At 39.4% G+C, this 19742-nt stretch overlaps 1 long non-coding RNA gene across 1 annotated transcript in view; it reads left to right on the top strand.

The window, feature by feature from the left end:
* The window catches only part of LOC113903030, a 62463-nt gene that overhangs the window by 42054 nt on the left and 667 nt on the right, over nt 1-19742 (top strand). Inside the window, exons 3-4 of the long non-coding RNA XR_003513987.1 lie at nt 17388-17524; nt 19338-19443. This is a non-coding gene — a long non-coding RNA (uncharacterized LOC113903030). The remainder of the gene's footprint in view (nt 1-17387; nt 17525-19337; nt 19444-19742) is intronic.

The raw sequence follows: 19742 nt of genomic DNA, 5'->3' as shown, positions 1-19742 counted from the left end.
AGCAGAGTTGGGAATGACTTAGGTTGCCATCTTGGTGATTTCACTCTCCCGGTATAACCTGCAGGTCTCTCCATGTGCTGCTTACGGCACTGAGCAGCAAAAAAAAAAAAAATGTGTGCTTCCTGTGGGCAGCTGGTTACCCGGGTGGGAGGAAAAGGTGGAGCCCACAACCACTCTGTTGGTTTCAGATATTGATAAGATGACAGAGACAGGGGAATTCTCAGTCTAAAACCTGACACCATGCTCTAAGGGGGAAAATTTCTGATGTAAAACAAATATCTTGAAATACTCTCTCTACAGACAGAGCCAGGAGACCCACATGCCCTTCATGCTTCCTCTTTGGGGACAGTATAATAAAGTAAATACGCACATGTGTGTTAGCTCAGGCAACTGATTTGTGCTCTGATTCTGACCCTTTCATATTTTGGGAGCCTGGGCAGATATCCAATGAGATATTTGTTTCATCTGTAGAACAAAAGATAACACCCATCCTTCAGGCTAGTATGAGGATTAAATATGATGTTACATATACAGTGTTTGACAAGGAGTGCCCATGCAGTAAATGGTAGCTATTATTATTATTTATTGTAGAAGACTTTTAATCCAGAAGAGTCTGTAGAGGGATTTTTAGCTTTTCTGTAGACATAGCTCCATTTAGCTCACAGGGACACAGTGCCGTAAGAGTCAATAGCTTTCTCATCCTTTCCTTTGTTTTCTCAAATCTCAAATTGTGCTACAAAGGATCATTTGGTATCCCAGAAAGGTGGGAGGAAAATGATTTGATTAAACTTCTGCAGCCTGAGAATATGAATAACTTTAATGGCCACAAACTTAAGCTTGAGTTCAATGCACCACTGCTCATACCAGCCCCACACAGCCCTCACCATTATTCCAAACTTGGTTTGGTTCAGGCCTTTGATTGGATCTGAGACCTCTGGACACTAAGGGATGATGTGTTGACTCTGAAAACAGCTTGACCATCAACAATCTAACAGTCATAAAATAGCCATAAAGTGATGTTTGTGTAGGCTGTAATATTGATGTTATTCATGGCGGCCAAATAAATGATGGAAGTGCCACAATGTTGGGCAGTGAAATCTGGAGTGCTAATCAGCTGGACCAGCCTGTAGAGAGCTGCAAGGGAAACATAGAGCCATTCTTTCTAGATGAAGCAAATCTGATAAGCATTTTTAGCCTCTTGGCAAGAGACACAGTGAGAGCTCCAGGAAACCAAATGCCCATTCCTGTTCCCATTTACTAGTTTAAACAAGTTCCTGCTGGGTTTATTTTGGGAAGTAGGTTCTACTTGCCCTACAGAATTTATTGATTTAAGGGAGGAGGTCATTGATCTAAACAAACTTTTCTTGGAGGGATTTTGAAAAGATCATCACAGAAACTAAACATTAATATGTAAATGTGGCTTTACCATTCCCATCTCTCCAGGCTGAGCCCTGTTATATTGCCTTAAATCTACACACTCTGGTGCCCACCCAGGATGTCCACACTCAGTAAAATCATTGTGTTTCCAAATGTCCTAGCTTCCTCTGTCATTCTTTTCCTCGTCAGGAAGCTAGTATCCATTAGAAACTGGGAGAGAGACTAAACTCAAACTGATTCACAATGATGTGTTTGTAACTGACAATCCTTAAGGCCAATACCACAGTATTTGCATTTTAAAAGATAACATCCCTTATGTCAAACAAATTTATAATTAGTAAAATTTGAGGCTAAGTGAAAAGAGAACATAAAAAGCTCCAGAACAGAGCATCTGTGATTAGCTCCTCTGAGCTGTTGCTTTGTTTCACAGCTTTTCTGAAGGCGTTTTCTAAAGAATTCATTCATTTATTCATCATCAAGTATTTGAGAACCTATAATATCCTTAGTACTCTTCTGAGAGTTAAAAAACATCAGTAAACAAAACAAAGATCTTTAACCTTGGAGTACAGAATGAGAGAGTATATATTAGACCAAATAAGTACATTTTATAGACTGTTAGAGAGTGATGTGTTCTTTGGCGGAGAAAGTAGCAGAGTAAAGGGGATTAAGAGTGCTGGGTAATTGGGTTGAAGGTTGCAATTTTAAATGTGGAGTTCAGGAAGGCCTCATTGAGAAAGTAATGTTTATTCAAAGACTTAGAGAAGAAGAGAGAATTAGCCAAGGGGATCTGGGAGAATCTTGTTTCTGAAGGAATGGCTAAAGCAGTGCCTGCTCTGTTAAAGGGAGGCCAGTGAGGCTGAAGTCAAGAGAACATAGAGGAGAAGTCATGGAGATGATGGGAACCATCATGCTTGGACAAGTGAAGGATCTTTAGTTCTCTGCTCCTACTTCTGTCGACTTAAAAAAGATGCATAACATGAAAGTCTCGAGTTAAGTTTTATTTGGGGCAAAATGAGGACTGCAGCCTGGAGACAGAACTTCAGATAGCTCTAACAAACTGCTCCAAAGAGGTAGTAGGGGGAGGTCAATATATATGATATTGCTGAAGGGGTGTTCACGCCATTAAGCACTTATCTTACAAAAGTCTTTCTGCTAGTCACAACAAGCTAATGTCACCATAAAGGTATTTAGTGCTTTTCTAGATATGAGGAGATGCAAGGATTGGGATCATGTGATCAGTTGCTGAAAATATCTAACTATCTAAAGATTTCCTGATGCTGAGAAAGATTGAAGGCGGCAGGAGAAAGGGATGACAGAGGATGAGATGGTCAGATGGCATCACCGACTCAATGGACATGAGTTTGAGTAAACTCTGGGAGCTGGTGATGGACAGGGAGGCGTGGCATGCTGCAGTCCATGGGGTCACAAAAAGCTGGACATGACCGAGCGACTGAACTGAACTGAGAGTTCCTGGAGCACAGTGTGCCTCCTTCTCCACCCTGAACTCCGTTCAGGGTGTGTCGAAGGTCAACAGCCGCAGCCTCACAGGATTCAACCCCCGAAGAGGCAGATGGCAAATGCCCTTGGCAAGTGACAGTTTGTCCTTGACACTCCCAAGACAGCAAGGGCATCTGTGGAAGAAAACAAGACTGGGGAAAGGGAGACAGACGATTCAACTTGTACGGAAGAATTTTTTTTGTAGACCAGTGACTGTGTCTTCTCAAGATCAGTGTAAGGTAATAGGAGCTTTATATCTAACTAAGAAAAGGAAGTTGAAAAAAAATACTGAAATCTACACTCTCATCCTCATGTGTTCTGAGCAGGTGGACAAAATGATGCTCTTTGAATAATATGTTTGAGGAAAAAGTCATCACAGATTAACACTTGGCTCTCTTTCCTCATTTTGGATTGACTTTGGTCAAAGGGCTCTTTTGAGGTTGGCGTTCCAAATACAACCACCTCATTGACATGTCAACTACAAATTGGCACTTCCAAGAACATTTGCCTGTGACTGAACAACAACAACGAGGGCATTTGCCATCTGCCTCTGGGGAAATTGAACCTTGCCCTGCTGCTGCTATTGACCTTCAACACCCCCAGAGGGAGTCTGAACTCCAGGGGTATTGGAGAGATGCACTCTATGCTCCAAGGAATCTGGTGGAACAAGTCTTTAGATAGTTAAACATTTTCAGGAACTAATTTCATGATCCCAACCCTTGCATCTCTTCATATCTAAGAAATCACTAAATCCCTTCGTGGTGACATCAGCTCCTTGTGACTAGTAGAGAACCTTTTGTAAAGTAAGCACTTGATTACATTGAACTCCCCTTCACCAAAATCTTATATGTTGACCTTCCCCCATGCCTCTTTGGAGCAGTCTCTTAGAGCTACCTAAGGTTCTGTCTCCTGGGCTGCAGTCCTCATTTTGCCCCAAATAAAACTTAATTCACAACTCTCAAGTTGTACATCTTTTTTAGTCAACAGGCATCAGTTTGCAAAGTGAAGGACAAGGAATGAATACACAGCTTTGACAGCCTTCAACATAGAAATAGGTGTAGAGAACTTTCCCTTGTTCAGTTATTGTTAAATTAATCATTTCCCTGCAGCTGAAAGCTGCAAGGTGATTTGTTGAAACTTTAAGTTTATATATCAAATTACCTCCCTGTGTACTTATATGTATATTCCAGACTAGGGGTTTTTGGGGATCACCTTGCATTTAATATATGCTCTCTGATTAAAACGTTCCAAAACACAAGCCCTGACCCACTCAGAAAACTATCTATTCTCTATTTTCAAGATAACTCCTTCTTTAAAAGGAGTTTAAGGGAATTTCTTTTCATGTGGAGTATAAGAAATACAGTGCTGGCAGTTAGAAAGCTTGGATTCCAAAGATGATTGCAAGATTAGATCATATGATTCTGAAATCCTGTGATCTTCTAAGAAATATGATCAATGAGTCCAGATTTGAGAGAATTGGTATGTCAGCCACAACATTCATTCATTCAACAATAAATACTCTAAGTTTTGTGTGCAAAGTTGTTAATAAAATAGGCATGAGGCTCTTGTTTTTATGACTTAGCTTACTTCACAAGTGCCTAATTAGTCAGGGTTGTCTAGATTGCTGTGTTGAAAAATACTGAGGTTCAATAGAAGATATTGGTGATTGATTAGCGATGTCCAGTATGAGTAAAAGCAAAGTCTTGTGCATAAATGGAGCCCAGACACTTTTGATTCTCTTTTTCAGAGGCAACCCAAAACTGTTTCCTGAAAATTACAGAGCTCTACCAAGGGCCCAACATTATATCACTGTTTAAAAACCAGTCTCCTGTCTTCCTGATGGAGTGTGTGTGTGTGTGTGTGTGCGTGCGTGCGTGCGTGCGTGCATGCACGCATGCTCAGTTGTGTCTGACTCTTTGAAACCCAATGAACTGTATAGCCCACCAGGTTCCTCTGTCCATAGAATTTTCCATGACAAGAATACTGGAATGTGTTGCTGTCTCCTTCTCCTTGGGATCTTCCTGACCCTGCACTGGCAGGCAGATTCTTTACCACTGAGCCACCTGGAAATCCTTCTGATGGAGTGAAAGAACTATATACAGAATACAGAAGTGATTTAGACTCAAAGGTGATGTTCTATGGTAGTGAGCATTGTCCAGGTGATACTTCAAGGAGAAGTTTAACCTTATCTGGTATAGATATCCCTGCTGGTTCTCAGAAGTTTAAGAAAATTGACTGATTCCCCTAAAGTGGCAGTAGCAATGGAGAAGTCAACTCATTCTCTCTTAACCCACACTGAGGTATCATTCTGTGTTTCTCAGTTCTGGGCTGATCTTTTTAGCAATTTGCTACTTCAAGTCTACTTATCTGTCAATCACTGTTAAATTCATTTTGCACAGCTGACTGTGGTGTTATCACAGCCTTCCTTATACTAATGCATTTAGGAGTTCTGTGTCTTTGAAAGGCTGCCAATATAGAGGAATAGCTTGAAAATGCGACTTCCCAGTCAGACTGTCCTTTTCATGATCAGCCTGTAACTACCATTTGCACTTTTTATAGCTTGAATTCTTTGTTGGTCTGACTGCAGTCATTGATTTTCAACAATATATTTCTCCTGTTGGACTTTTTTTTTTTTAATTTTCCAACACATGTTGAATGAGGGCCTGTACCAGATGATTTAATATTACAAGCTTCATTTGAAACAGCTCCTATGAGAAACTTATACTCTATTTATTGGGTTGAAAGGCAATCAAATAACATTATAAGCAATACAGGGAAAGCAAAGTGATATGATCGGAAGATACAGGCATGTTCAGATTCCAGTACTGCTATTTATTAGCTGTTGACCTTGGGTAAGTTAATACTTTACTTCTATGAACTTCGTTTCCATTATCCATAAGGTGGACACAGGCAAGTCTGCTTGGCTTATAAGGTGGTATAATATGTACGAAAAGCACCTGGAATATAGTTATGCAGGTTACTGTTTTTAGCAATAGTGAAAGTGAAGCCGCTCAGTCGTGTCCGACTCTTTGCGACCGCGTAGACTGTATGTAGCCTACCAGGCTCCTCTGTCCATGAGATTTTCCAGGCAAGAGTGCTGGAGTGGGTTGCCATTTCATTCTCCAGGGGATCTTCCCAACCCAGGGGTCGAACCCGGGTCTCCTGCATTGCAAGTAGACGCTTTACCGTCTGAGCCACCAGGGAAGTCAATGGTAACTATTTTAAAATAATTTTAATATTAACAATTCAGAGAACAAACATGCAAGAGATATTGGGAATATGCAACTTCTAGACTTTGGTTTTGACTTAGATCCTAGGATCATTGAGGACGCCATGGCTGCAGTTATTCAGGTTTGACAGGATGCGTGGTTAGGATCATTTGTTAGGGGTCTCCCTCCCTGCCTCTCCCTTTACCACACTTTCTGCCCCTTTTCCTTTAAGGGGAGTTCTGTGGAGAAGGAAAGAGCTTGGAGGAATGGCCCTTGAAGAGTGCTGTGTGCTTAGGGTATAATCCCAGAAACTTAGATAATACTTTAAGACCATGTCCCCTGGTTAATATAACGTTGAGAAAAAATGCCTATGAAGATAGCTATGGAGCCCAGAACTGTCTGATGGCTTCCTGCAGCCTGAAGACTGTGCTATCTCCTTCCCACACTGATGCATCAGCTCTCAAGAGGCTCCAGGAAAATAATCAGAAAGCAATAAAGCTGCCTTGTAGAGCTATGACCCTCTACCTCTTTTTTCTCCCCAGCTTTATTGAGCTATAACTGACAAGTATATATATTTAAGGTACAACTTGATGTTTTGATATACACATACATTGTGCAATAATCACCACAATCAAGTTAATTAACATATTCATCTTTTATTTTATTTTTTTTATAAATTGAATATAAAGATACATACGTATTTACAGATATAAGTTTCTTTGTTGTGTTTTGCAAATACTGTATTTTTTACTTTTTTTTTTTTTTTTTGCATTTCTTTTTTTTTTTTTTTTTCCCATCCTGAACCCTCCTCCCTCCTCCCTCCCCACACCATCCCTCTGGGTCGTCCCAGTGCACCAGCCCCAAGCATCCAGCATCGTACATTGAACCTGGACTGGCATCTCGTTTCATACATGACGTTTCACATGTTTCAATGCCATTCTCCCAAATCTTCCCACCCTCTCCCTCTCCCACAGAGTCCATAAGACTGTTCTATACATCAGTGTCTCTTTTGCTGTCTCGTATACAGGGTTATCGTTACCATCTTTCTAAATTCCATATATATGCGTTAGTGTACTGTATTGGTGTTTTTCTTTCTGGCTTACTTCACTCTGTATAATAGGCTCCAGTTTCATCCACCTCATTAGAACTGATTCAAATGTATTCTTTTTAATGGCTGAGTAATACTCCATTGTGTATATGTACCACTGCTTTCTTATCCATTCATCTGCTGATGGACATCTAGGTTGCTTCCATGTCCTGGCTATTATAAACAGTGCTGCGATAAACATTGGGGTACACGTGTCTCTTTCCCTTCTGGTTTCCTCAGTGTGTATGCCCAGCAGTGGGATTGCTGGATCATAAGGCAGTTCTATTTCCAGTTTTTTAAGGCATCTCCACACTGTTCTCCATAGTGGCTGTACTAGTTTGCATTCCCACCAACAGTGTAAGAGTTTATTCATCTTTTAAACCTCCAGTAGATGTGTCCTGATTCCCTGTACAACTCTTTGCTGTAACAAAAGATGCTAATTAGCTGATTGGAATTTCAAAAACCCTATTCACCAACAGCTCAACTGTTACAGCTGAATGGATGGCAAGTTCACTCAAGCAGCCAGTGGTTTATTCGTTCCTCTGCTCAATTAGGTCCCTAGAATGTTCATGTTGGAAAGGAAATTAATGATCAACTAATTAATACCCCCCCCCCAGTCTAAAATTGAGTAGACTGAAGCTTAGTGAAATGGAACTTGGGTGAGGTCACGCTGACAGTCAGCAACAAAGCCTGAGCAGAAGCCATTTTGGTTTTGATATTTTATTACCAAAGGATGTAATTTTTTTTTAATTTTAGGGTTTTAAAGACATTTAAGATAAAGAATCAAACTGAAACTGTCCCTTCTCAAACAACTATTTCTGATTCTTTGATCTTGGGAAAATTGTACTTACCTTGCTGAGTTTGGAAGCCACATCCCAAAAGGCTCTAATGAACATAAAAGTTAGTTACAATACAAATCATGAATGTAAAGCAAGTGCAACATCTATGGCTTAGGGGAAGAATTACCAGGACTAATCTTCAGGTGCCTTTGCAAGACTACCTAATTTTCTATGAATAATTTTGCACAGAAAATTTTTTAGTTTTCTACCCCAACCTGTATAAACTTAAGGACCCACAAAATCTGATTTGCCCTTGGGTAACTCTCTAAGGGATCATAGTAGGAGTGCTTGGAGTCTACTGATTTGGATTCAGTTCTCTGTCACTTGCTACCTGGCTGACCTTGGAGAGGTCACTAAAGATCTTAGTATATCTGTTTCCTCACTTATAAAAGGCAGATAATGAAACTGATCTCCTAGAGTTGTTGCACGCCCTAAGCAAAGTAAGGTAGGAAAAGTCTTCAGTTTAATGCCTGGCCCAGAACAAACCTGCAATAAGGGGGCTTTTGTATTATGGAGGGAGGTTGTCGGATATAGCAGTTAAGAAAGTGGGCGTTAGAACCAGGTATGCTGCTGCTGCTGCTGCTGCTGCTAAGTCGCTTCAGTCGTGTCCGACTCTGTGTGACCCCATAGACGCCAGCCTACCAGGCTTCCCCGTCCCTGGGATTTTCCAGGCAAGAACACTGGAGTGGGTTACCATTTCCTTCTCCAATGCATGAAAGTGAAAGTGAAGTCGCTCAGTCATGTCCAACTCTGAGCGACCCCATGGACTGCCGCCTACCAGGCTCCTCTGTCCATGGGATTCTCCAGGCAAGAGTACTGGAGTGGGGTGCCATTGCTTTCTCCAGAACCAGGTATACCTGTATTCAAATTCCTGTTTTATATTACAATACTTACTGTATTATCTTGGGCAACTTAGTATTTCTGAGCCCTAGTTTTTTCATCTTTAAGACAGGATACTAAAACCTAATCAATATAGTAGTTTGAGATTAAATGAGATGATTTAAATTGCTCATCAGAGTTGATTTTGCCTGCAAGTAACATCAAGAACAAATATTTAAAATAGCTTAAAACAGTGACTTTTCATCTTTTTGACTACAGCCCACAATAAGAAATAGATCTTAAATTGTTCCTCAGTGTAAAAATACACATTACCACAGGACTAACATGTGAATCAAATTTGATTATGTATATGATCAAGCTTCATATAGTATTTTAGAATGGTAAAATAAGAGCGTGGTATCTAAATTCAGGCATTTCCCAAAATATGCCACAATAGCATTGGTATCCCAATATGTGACATGCTTGTATTTTTCTTCTATCTTCTATATCACTTTAATTTACTTTTTAAATTTAAGTACAGTTGATTTACATTATATGTTTCAGGTGTATAAGAGTGATTCAATATTTTTATAGACGTAGTCCTTTTAAAGTCATTATAAAATATTGTACTGTATTCCTTGTGCTGTACAGCATACTTGTGGAGCTTATTTATTTTATACATAGTATTTGTACCTCTAATCCCCTACCCCTGTTTTGCTCCTCCTGCTTTCTCTCCCCCCATTGGCAACCACTAGTTTGTTCCATATATCTGTGAATCTATTTCTGTTTTGTTATATTATTCATTTTATTCTTTAGATTTCATATACAAGTAATAACATACATTACTTTGCCAACAAAGGTCCGTCTAGTCAAGGCTATGGTTTTTCCAGTGGTCATGTATGGATGTGAGAGTTGGACTGTGAAGAAGGCTGAGCATCGAAGAATTGATGCTTTTGAAGTGTGGTGTTGGAGAAGACTCTTGAGAGTCCCTTGGACTGCAAGGAGATGCAACCAGTCCATTCTGAAGGAGATCAGCCCTGGGATTTCTTCGGAAGGAATGATGCTGAAGCTAAAACTCCAGTACTTTGGCCACCTCATGCGAAGAGTTGACTCATTGGAAAAGACTCTGATGCTGGGAGGGATTGGCGGCAGGAGGAGAAGGGGATGACAGAGGATGAGATGGCTGGATGGCATCACTGACTCGATGGATGTGAGTCTGAGTGAACTCCGGGAGTTGGTGATGGACAGGGAGGCCTGGCGTGCTGCGATTCATGGGGTTGCAAAGAGCCGGACAGGACTGAGCGACTGAACTGAACTGAATAACATACAGTATTTGTCTTTCTCTGTCTTATATATCTCACTAAGCATAATACTCTGCAGATCCATCCAAGTTATTACAAATGCCATATGCCACAAATGGCAAATTTTCGTTCTTTTTCATGACTAATATTCCACTTATCCATTCATCTATAGATGGACGCTTAGGCTGCTTCCATATCTTAGCTATTATAATAAATAAAGCTGCTATGAACAGGCATCTTTTCACATTATTGTTTTGTTTTCTTTGGATATGCACCATAGTGCATATCCATTATGGTTTCCATATGCACAGCCATTAGTGGTTGTGCTAATTTATCATCCCACAATGTTATATTAGGGTTCCCTTTTCTCTACATCCTCACCAACATTTGTAATTTGTATACTTTTTGATGGTAGCCATTCTGACAGGTATGAGGTGATATCTCATTGTGGTTTTGATTTGAATTTCTCTGACTAGCAATGTTAAGCATCTTTACATGTACCTGTTGGCCATCCATATATCTCTTCGGAAAAATGTCTGTTCTAATCTTTTGTCCATTTTTAATTGCTTCTTTAAATATTTAATTGTATGAGCTCTTCATATATATTTTGGATATTAACTCCTTATCAGGCATGTCATTTGGAAATATTTTCTTTCATTCAGTAGATTGACTTTTCATTTTGTTGATGGTTTTCTTTGCTCTGCAAAAGCTCTTAAGTTTAACTAGGTCCCATTTGTTTGTTTTTGCTTTTGTTTCCTTCACCTTAAAGACAGATCCAAATATTACTGTTTATGTCAAAGATTGTTCAGTGTATTCTTCTCAGAGTTTTATGGTTTCTGGTCTTACATTTTGGTCTTTAATCCATTTTGAGTTTGTTTATGTATATGATGTGAGAAAATACTCTAATTTATTCTTTTACATGTAGCTGTCCAGTTTTCCCAGCAGCACGTACTGAAAAGCCTGTCTTTTCCCCATTGTAAATTCTTGCTTCCTTTGTTGTAGATTAATTGATCCAAACTGTGTGAGTTTATTTCTGGGCTCTTTATTCTGTCCCTTTGATCTATATATCTGTTTTTGTGCCAATACCATACTGTTTCAGTTACTATAGCTTTGAAGTATAGTCTGAAGTCAGGGAGTGTGATCCTCCAGTTTTGTTCTTTTTCTCAACATTTCTTTGGGTATTTGGGGACTTTTGTGGTTCTATATAAATTTAGGATGATTTGTTCTACTTATGTGAGAAATGCCCTGGGCATTTTGATAGATATTTTGCTAAATCTGTAGATTGCTTTGGTTAGTATGAACATTTGACAATATTAATTCTTCCAATCTATGAACATGAAATATCTTTCAATTTTTTTGTATCATCTTCAACTTGTCCCTAATGTTTTATAGTTTTCAGAACATAGGCCTTTCACTTCCTTAGTTAAGTTTCTTTCTAGGTGCCTTATTATATTTCATGTGATTTTAAACTGGACTATTTTCTTGCTTTCTCTGGAAGTTCATTATTAGTGTATAGAAAAACAACAGACTTCTGTATGTCTTGTATCCTGCAATTGTACTGAATGCATTTATTAGTTCTTATAGTTTTTGTTAGGGTTTCATATATATAGTATTATGTCATCTTCAAATAGTGACAGTGTTACTTCTTTCTTTCCAATTTGGATGCCTTTTAGATTTTTCTTGCCTAATTGCTCTTATATTGAATAAAAGTGACAAGAGTAGATATCCTTTCCTTGTTCCTGATCTTAGAAAAAATGTTTTCAGTTTTTCACCATTGAGTATAATGTGGTTTGTTTTTTATTATGTTGAGGTACATTCCCACTATACCCACTTTGTTGAGAGTTTTTATCATTAATAGATGTTGAACTTTGTCAAATACTTTTTCTGCAACAATTGATATAATCATATGATTTTAACTGTTTGTTAATATGACATATCACATTGACTAACTTGTGGAGCTTGAATTTCCCTTGTATCCTTGGGATAAATCCAACTTAATAATGGTGTATGATCCTTGTAATGTATTGTTGAATTCAGTTTGCTTAATATTTCTTTGAGGACTTTTGCATCTCTTTTCATCAGGGATGTTGAACTGATTTTGGTATGAGGGTCTCATAAAAATGAGTTTGAGAAAGGTATTTCTTTTATAAATGTTTGGTACAATTCTCCTGTGAAGCTGTCTGATCCTGGACTTGTGTTTGCTGGGAGGTATTTTTTAATTAGGTTACTACTATTGATTGATCTGTTTAGATTGCCTGTTTCTTCCTGATTACAATCATCTTGGAAGATTGTATAGTTCTAGAAACTTACCCATCTTATCTCCATTATATTGACTCGTTTCTTTTTCAGTTTACTTGGATCCTGTGTTTTTATTGATGACTTATGAATTTTATCTTTTAAAAAAAAAACAGCTCTTGGTTTCACTGATCTTTTTTTTTTTTTTGGCCTCTATATTATTTTTTTGTTTCTCTGTTATTCATTCTCTCTCTGAAACTGTTTTGTTTTTTTTTTTTTTTTCTTGTGACTTTGGGCTTTATTCTTTTACAGATTACTTTACAAGTTATATTAGGTTGTTTATTTCTAATTTTTCTTGTTTCTTAAGGTAGGCCTGTATCACTATAAACTTCCCTCTTAGAACAGTTTTTGCTGCCATCGAATAGATTTTGGAAAGTTGTGTTTTTATTTTTACTTGTCTTAAGGTATTTTCTGATTTCCTTTTAAATTTCTTCATGTACTCATTACTTGGTCTGGAGTTTTGTTTTCATTTTTTGGAGTGTAGTTTATTTACAATGTTGTGTTAGTTTTGGGTGTATAGCAAAGTGAATCAGTTATACACATAATGTATTCACTCTTTTTTTTTTTTTAAGATTCTTTTCCCCTATAAGCCATTAGAGTATTGATTAGAGTTCCCTGTGCTATACAGTAGGTCCTTATCACTTATCTAATTTAGTAGCATGTAGTTTAGTCTTGATGTGTTTGTGTTTTTCCCGTTTTTCTTCCTGTAATTTATTCCTAGTTTCATACCATTGTGGTCAGGAAAAAGATGGTTGATAGAATTTCTATCCTCTTAAATTTATTGAGACTGGTTTTGTAGCATAGGACATGATATATCCTGGGCAACATTCCACATGCATTTAAAAAGACTGTGTATTCTGCTGTTTTGGGATTTAATGCCCTGTAAACATCTATGGAGTCCAGCTAGTCTAATGTGTCATTTTAAACTACTGTTTTTGCCACCTACCCAGGCTGCCTCAAAACATTGAGCAGAGTTCCATGTGCTACACAGTTGGTCCTTTTTGGTTATCCATTTTAAATATAGCAGTGTGTAGAGGCAACCATAAGTTTGTTCTCTAAGTCTGGGAGGAGTTTGGGGGAGAATGGATCATGCATGTGTATGGCTGAGCCCCTTCACTGTTTACCTGAAACTGTCACTGCACTGCTAGTCAGCTACACCTCAATATAAAATTAAATGTTAAAAAAATTTAAGAAAAAAGAAACTGTTTTTGTATTGGTTTTCTGTTTGGTTGATCTATCCACTGATGTAAGTGGGGTATTAAAATCTTCCCCAATTATTGCATTATTGTCAATTTCTCCCTTTATGTCCATTAATATTTGCTCTATATATTTAGGTGCTCTTACAATAGGTGTTCACAAATGTTTTATTCCCTTCTTGTATTGATCTTTTTATTATTATATAATGTCCTTCTGTTTTTGTCTTTTGTTGTAGACTGTGTTTTATTTATATTTATTTTAATTGTGTAGACTGCTTTAAAGTCTACTTTATCTGGTATGACTAGTGCTACTGTGGCTTTCTTGTCATTTCAATTTGCATGAAATATGTTTTTCCATCTCCTTATTTTTTGTGTGCCTTTAGCTCTGTCGTGAGTCTCTTGTAAGCAGTATATCTTATCTTTTAATCTAATTAGCCATTTTAATTGGAGCATTTAGTCAACTGACATTTAAAAATGGTTATTGATAGATATGTACTTACTGCCGTTTTGTTAATTGTTTTCCAGTTGTTTTATAGTTCTTCTCTGTTCTGTTTTTCTTTTAGTTTCTTCCCTTATGGTTTGATGATTTTCTTTAATAGTATGCTTGTGTTCCTTTCACTTTAGGTTGTGTGCATCTGCTGTAGGTTTTTGATTTGTGATTATTATGGGGCTCATATATGTTGATATGTACCTATTATCTACTTGTTTTAAAGTCATTTAACTTCAAACACCTTCTAAAAGATCTATGTTTTTTTACTCCCCTCCCCCATGTTTTGTATTTTTGATGCCATATTTTATATCATGTTTATCTTTTAACTTTGTAGTTATAGTTGATTTTACAGTTCTTTCAATCTTTGTCCTAGCTTATTAAAGTGGTTGATCCACAACCTTTACTATGAATTTTTCTTTACTTAGTAGGATTTTTCCTTTCCTATAGATTCTAACTTCTTGTTGTAACCTTTTCTTTTTTACTTATAAAAGACCCTTTAACATTTCTTTTAGGGCTGGTTTAGTACTGATGAACTCTATCTCTTCTGAATGATAATCTTGCTGAGATTATCCGTTTCCACACTTTAAACATGTTATGCCATTCCCTTCTAGCCTGCAGTGAGTGTTTCTGCAGAAAAAATCTCTCATAGCCTTATGAGGGTTGCCTTGTATGTGACTCCTTGCTTTTCTCTTGCTGTCTTTAGAATTCTCTCACTAACTTTTGCCATTTTAATTTTGATGCCTAGATGTGAATCTTTTGGGATTCATCTTGTTTGGGACTCTGTTCTTCCTGTACCTGGATGTGTTTCCTTCTTCAGATTCAGGAACTTTTCAACCATAACTTCACTAAATACATTTTCAACCCCTTTTGCTCTCTTTTCTCCTTCTGGAACCCTAATAATGCCAATGTTGATACACATGATGTTGTCCCAAATGTTCCTTAAACTGTTTTAATTTCAAAAATTTGTTTTCTTTTTGTTATCCTAATTGAGTGATTTCCATTATTCTATTTTCCAGATCAGGTGTTCTGTATCAGTTGGTTTGCTGTTAATTCCTTCTAGTGTGTTTTCATTTATCATATTCTTTAGTTCTGATTGGTTCTTTTTTACTTTCTAGTCCCTTGTTTGGAGAAGGCACTGGCACCCCACTCTGGTACTCCTGCCTGGAAAATCCCATGGATGGAGGAGCCTGGTAGGCTGCAGTCCATGGGGTCACTAAGAGTCGGGCACGACTGAGTGACTTCACTTTCACTTTTCACTTTCATGCATTGGGGAAGGAAATGGCAACCCACTCTAGTGTTCTTGCCTGGAGAATCCCAGGGATGGGGGAGCCTGGTTGGCTGCCGTCTATGGGGTCGCACAGAGTCGGACATGACTGAAGCGACTTAGCAGCAGCAGCAGCAGTCCCTTGTTATAGTTCACGCTATGTTCATCTGTTATTTTCCCTAATTCAGTTAACATTATTACTAATTCTCTGAACTAGTAAATTGTGTATCTGTTTCATTCGGTTTTTCAGGGTTTTTTTCCCCTTTCTTGTCCTTTTATTTGAAACAAATTTCTCTGTCTTCTCATTTTGCTTATCTTTTTCTCTATGAAATTAGATAAAGGTTACCTATCCTGGTCCTGAATGGGGTGTCCTTGTGTGGGAGCATCCTTGTGCAGTCTGCATGTGCCTGGTGGCTTTGATGGGTGAGCTGTGTCTGAAGTGTGTTCGAGTCACATTTCTCCTCTGGGTAGGCTGGCAGTGATCACTGTTGCTAGGAGGTGGAGCTGGAGATGGCAGAGATGGGGGAGGGTTAGAGCTAGAGCCAGATGCGAGAGGGGGACTTCTCTGCTCAGTAGCCAACAGCATCCTGTCAAGGGATAGGAGCGCGTCCAAAGTTGCTACACCAGAAGCCCCGAGGGTCAAGTCAGAGCTGCTTCTGTTCCCTCAGTGTGTGCTCTCCCCCTCCCAGCACTGGCACCTTTGCCCCATAAGGGAGCACTGTTGGAGCACGTGCCCTGTGCAGGCCAGGGTGTGAGTTGGCACGGTCCATGCGTGCCAGTCAGAGCTCCAGACTGCTGCCTCTGCAGGTGCCGGTAATGGTCACCCTCTCCCTGTTCAGGTACAGTGCTGGATCCAGGTTGGCACCATCCTCCATGGCAAAGCACTCTCCAGCAGCAGCAGCCTTTGCTCTAGTGGGAAGCTGTGCTGTGGAGCAAGAGGGGCCACAGCGTGTGCTGGAGTGATCCCACCTCTGGCCAGAGCACTGACCTTTCACCCCTGTGACCACCAGGGTGGATGCCTTGCCAGGTCTGAGCCGACTCTGTTCCTGACAGCTGGGCACTCACCTTGGCTGCCGTAGCCTTTGCCTTAGTATGGAGCTGCTCTGCAGAGCAAGAGGAACCACGGTGGGTGCTCAGCTTGGCCTGGGCCTGCACAAGGGCAGTTACAGAAAACCAGGCAAAGTCTGGGGTCCTTTCAGTCTGCTTCCTCTGCCTCGTTGAAGGAGTAAGAGTGTGTGTGCATTTCTTAAGAGTGGTCTAGGTTTCTGACAGCCCCACTGTCAGTCTCACTGATATTCAAACCTGCCATGAGACTTTTCCTTCCAGTGTTGGATCCCAGGGATGGGGTGTCTGATACATGGTTCAAACTCCTCACTCCCCAGGTAGGGTGTAAGCCCCCTCCTCTTCTATGTTCCCCTCCAGGGGCACAGGTCCTGCCCTGATTGCTTCTCTTCCCTTCCTGATCCCGACTCTGTGTGGATCTTTCTTACAGCCTTTCGGATGCTGAATACTCCTTCTGCCAGTCTCTAGTTTGTTTCCAGTGAGAACTGCTCACATTTTTGATGTCTTCATGGGGGGAGGTGAGCTCCATGTCCTCCTACTCCACCATCTTGATCTCCTCCTCTTATAGACTCATTAGTTTACTGAACGGTCTACCTAAACAATAAGCTGGTTTCTTCTGTGATAAAATACAAATCTTGGTTTCTCAAGCCAGTATTCTACATAAGCGATAACTACACTACAGGAATCGTTATTCTATTACTGACCTTTCTTCATTCTGTAACAAATTCAAATAATAGCATAAGATTGTAATTCTTAATAATATTCCTTGCCCTTTGAGTTATGAGCTAAATTATACAGGTTCAATAAACCCCTTCAGCTAATGATGCTCATTTTGTAGGCTGTAATTCATGTAGGGGAAGTATTATGTACTTTTCTTCAAGCATCCATTGGCTTGGCATAGATGCACAGTACCTGATAAGCTAATTGTGCCAATTTGTCTTCTGTTCTTAGGTGTCTGAACTAGCCATGGTTAGGGTTGTTGAATAAGGTGTAAGAAGACAGGTAAAGAAGCAGCATTGTTACTGGACCATGCTTTTTCTCTGTGGCAAAAAAGCATTGAGGCAATCACTGAGACATTTTGGAAACAGGTACTTTTTGCTATTTTTTATGGCTTGTCTATTCCAGTGGAGTGCCAGTTCCTTTATTGTGATGTTTTGGGTGTTAACTGATATTGTATCTCAGGTCCCTGAGGGAGTCAGTCATTTAGTCATATCTTAAACATATGCCTTTACAGTCTCCACTCTTTATATGCATTAAACAGTTTACTCATTCTTGGTAGTACACATTCTAAATACCTAACTCCAGGAAGTATTTTATCCACTTAAAGGGAATACTCTTATGATCAAACCTCATTACTTAAAATTTTAGTTCATGCCAATATGCAATGGAAATTGTCACTTGAAAACCATCTGATTATGGCAATTCTGCCTAGTGGTAGACCTCTTTTCTAGGTTGGGACATTCTGGCCCAAAGGGTATGTTTTAGCACCACCCACCTTGGCACACCACTTAACGCCCAACCCTGCCCTTTAATATCCTGGTGAGAGTATGAAATGGGTAGATTAGACAAATGTGTGCAACAGAAAAATGAGGGTATGTTTGAGTTCCTTTAATTGTATCATAATTGGATAAAGCCACTTTTGGATAAGCCAGAAGTATGCTCTCTATACTTCTACTGTAGGTATGGATAAGTTTAAGCTGATCATATGACTTTACTATAACAAATTCAATGGGCCTAAGCAATAGCTTCTCTTATCCAATATATCTCTAGGGCAAAAAAAGACCTCAGATCATTTACTGTCAAATATGAATCCTAATTTCTGGCAAAGTCCTCCCTCCAGTGCTAATTGGTTATTTTCACCATCTCTGTAATTACTTGTAGATTCTGCTTGCCAACTTAACTTTGGAAGGTTAACCAGGAAAGTATGTTGCTTAACATGAAACAGGTCACAGGTGCATTGTTGAGATGAGTGAAAATTCTGATTGAAAAAAAAAAATTCCTATGCTAGGATTTTATATGGGATTAGATTTGTTTTTTGAGGGAATTCTTGACTCTTCCCCAAAAGACTACTACTTCACCCTACTCCGACATGAAGAGGCATGAAGAGCTACCATATTTACCAGCATATAAGATATGTAACGGGAGAAGGCAATGGCACCCCACTCCAGTACTCTTGCCTGGAAAATCCCATGGACAGAGGAGCCTGGTAGGCTGCAGTCCATGGGGTCGCTAAGAGTCAGACACAACTGAGCGACTTTACTTTCACTTTTCACTTTCCTGCATTGGAGAAGGAAATGGCAACCCACTCCAGTATTCTTGCCTGGAGAATCCCAGGGACGGGGGAGCCTGCTGGGCTGCCGTCTATGGGGTCGCACAGAGTCAGACACGACTGAAGCAACTTAGCAGCAGCAGCAGCAGCAAGATATGTAACACATAGGAAAATGGGTTAACTTTCCAAGAATAATTTTTTGGAAAAAGATTGTTTTCACACACAGTCTAGAAGTGTCTCTGAAAGTTGTCCTATATACAGAAAACCATGTTGTTCAAATAAGAACAATATATGGACATTAAAATGAGATGATAATGTCCTTCCATTTTAGATCTCTGCAAGTTGACCACAGTTGGAGCACAGGGGATGCTGGACAGATTTTGTTTGTATGAAATGAGTCCCTTGATTTTATCAAGAAGTGTAAACCCTCCTGTTTGCCAGAGCATGTGAGCTGTCCAAATAAATAATGCCAAGTATCTGTGTTTAGCGAAGTTTAGGTTTTTGCCAGTGAGCAGAATCACAATGTGTCATGTTTAATCAAAAGCTTGATTAGGAGAAATAGTCACACAGGATTGCCTAAAGGAAATGTACCCTACTCATCCCACCCAACTTTAACTGCTGTATCTTTCTAGACCACACGTGAGAGCAACTGCTTGGATCATGATCTCAGCTCCTAGCTGACCAGCACTTCCTATCACATACCCTGCATGTGAGCCCCCACAGAAAGCACTGGAAAGGGTAAGTGTTCAAAACCTGGAATATATGGGTCAATGCTTTGAGAGTTTCTAAGTTTCTAAATTCATAACTGGAACTTCCTAGAAGAATTTCATTCCAGGCATTAGTACTAGGAAAAATCAGCGTTCATCCTTACTTGAAGGAGAAACGATGTTACTCTTCACCATTGGTGGGTTGGGAGCTCTAATCCCAGGCTGTGTGCTGACTGACTAGGACCTCGTCATGAGCTTCTGTGCCCTAATTTTACACTTGCAATTATCCTGGTAGCCAGTTCTTCCTGACCCTTCATCTTAATTTATGTA

Source organism: Bos indicus x Bos taurus, chromosome 2 (assembly GCF_003369695.1).
Source record: "Bos indicus x Bos taurus breed Angus x Brahman F1 hybrid chromosome 2, Bos_hybrid_MaternalHap_v2.0, whole genome shotgun sequence".
Taxonomy (NCBI): Eukaryota; Metazoa; Chordata; class Mammalia; order Artiodactyla; family Bovidae; genus Bos; species Bos indicus x Bos taurus.
This window is presented reverse-complemented; position numbering and strand designations above follow the sequence as displayed.